Genomic DNA, 2,176 nt, shown 5'->3' with positions numbered 1-2,176 from the left:
CTCTTCAGGTTCAGCTCCAGTGGGCCGTTACAATAAAGGCTTCTTTCACCGCAGGATGCTCAGGTGGTCCCCTTTGGTGGCATCTGTACAGTGCCATCTCAGTTGGTGCACAAAGTGAACAAGCCTCGAGGATATGGCTACCTTCATTGCCTGAATGCCAAAGGATGGCCAAAGGTGTCTCAGGACCCAGAAAGGGAACAGTCAAGGCACAGGCTTAATTAGAGCCCTCTGGCCCATCAGGACCATGCCCAGTGGAGCCATGGGCTCTGAGAGACCTCATAATAGAAGAGTCACTAGTATATAAACCCAGTATGTGTTGATATTTTATTTGTATGTTAATAAAGTTTGCCTGGAGATCAGAGGAACTAGCAAGCCATTTTTAGTAAACACAAAAGTCAGGCAGTGGTAGCATACGCCCTTAATCCTATCACTTAGCAGGCAGGGGCTCTGTGTGTTCAAGGCCACACTAGGGAACAGAGCCAAGCGTGGGTGACACATGCCTTTAATTCTAGTACCAACCATAGAGACCTGGAGGTCTGTAAGGACAGGCAGTGACAAGGAAGTGAGGTAGCTGGGCTAAGAGTCAATGAGAGGGCAGAACAGCAAGACAATAAAAGCTTGGGTAGACAGGAAGTCGTGGCACTTTGGAAGCTGTGGTGTGGTGAGGTAAGGTGGCTGGTGGCTATTCTATTTCCCTGATCTCTAAGGCTTTCACCCCTATATTAGGCTCCGTGTGTCTTATTTAATAAGACCTCTTAGAATTTGTCTACACTAGTGTGAGAGCTGTAGGCATACAACCCCAAGGGAGCCACAAAAACCAACCCTAAATGCAAGACCACCACCCAAGAAGTTCTAGAAGGCATGGCCTCTACTCCAGTGAGCCTGGAAGGCAGAGCCTCAAAGATTATTTTCCAGCTTTAAGGTTTTAGACATGCAGGAAATGTTTTATTCCTGCCTTCTTGTCTATTTCTCCCTTTAGACTGGGAATGTCTAGCCCATGACTGTCCTGTAGTGTATTTGGGAAGCATATAAAATGTTTGACTTCGTGGGGTCATAGCAGGAGAGCAATGTGCCTCAGTATAAACCGCACCTTGAACTGTCATCCATATCTGATTAAGTGATATTGAGAAAAGACCTTGGGTGGCTGGAATGTAAGCCTGGAATGTCTGTCACCAGAATGTCGCAATCCTAACCTTCAAGTTGATGGTGTGAGGAACAAGGGGCCTTCTGGGAAGTGATTGAGACTACAGGCATCATAAGTGAGATTAGCAGATTAAAAGAGCCCTGGAGCTGCACGGTCACTTCCACTGTGTCTGCACACAGTGGAAAGCTACCATTTATATACCATGAATGAATTCCTCTCCAGTCATGGAATCTGATAGCATCCTGATTTGACTTCCAGCCTACAAATCCATCAGAAATAAATTCGTTTATAGGCCACTCGACCTAGTGTATTTTGTTATAGCAGCCCAAGGTGACTAAGACTGACTCCCTGCTCCCTCTTATGGAAGCATGGCAGGATTCCAAGGCCCTAAGAATGGCCAGCCTACACGAGGAAGGACTTTGAACTCCAATGACCGAAACACACGTCACCACACTACCAACCCACACTGGACTGTACCGTAAGAAATAAAATTTTTTTGTGTCAATCTACTGAGATGGGGTGGTAGTGTTTGAATCAGCAATCAACCCACTACAACCAGTATACTTTCCTGCAGAGACACTAAGCCCAAAGAGTGGAAGGATGGGGGGGTGAGTGGGGGTGGTGGTAACATATCTAATGTCTGAGTGAGGCCCTGGTAACAAGTTAATCCCACTGGATAGAGAACAGCCTAGATTAGCAGCACACACCTATGTGTGTCTGGGGACAGGAGAAGGAGACTCACCCTGAATGACCATGGTAGTACCCGACAGCTGGGAACCAGGTAGCACAAAAGCCAAGGGTTCTCTCTGCTTCCTGGACACCATGTCTCTGCTCTGGTCTATCTGCCCACCCCACCGTGATGGACTGAAACCACAAGACATAGCAAATCTTTCCTCTCTTGAGGTACTTGCTCAAGGATCTTGTCACAGAAATGCAGAGCTAAACTAACACAGGGAAGAAGTAGCATTTTCCAAATGCTCCCCTAGAATGGGAGGGATACGAGTCCTGCCACGCACCACAGTCCTGGACAAC

The sequence above is a fragment of the Peromyscus leucopus genome, chromosome 4 (assembly GCF_004664715.2).
Source record: "Peromyscus leucopus breed LL Stock chromosome 4, UCI_PerLeu_2.1, whole genome shotgun sequence".
NCBI classification, from domain to species: Eukaryota; Metazoa; Chordata; class Mammalia; order Rodentia; family Cricetidae; genus Peromyscus; species Peromyscus leucopus.
The sequence above is the reverse complement of the archived record's forward strand: the minus strand, read 5'-3'. Positions refer to the sequence as shown.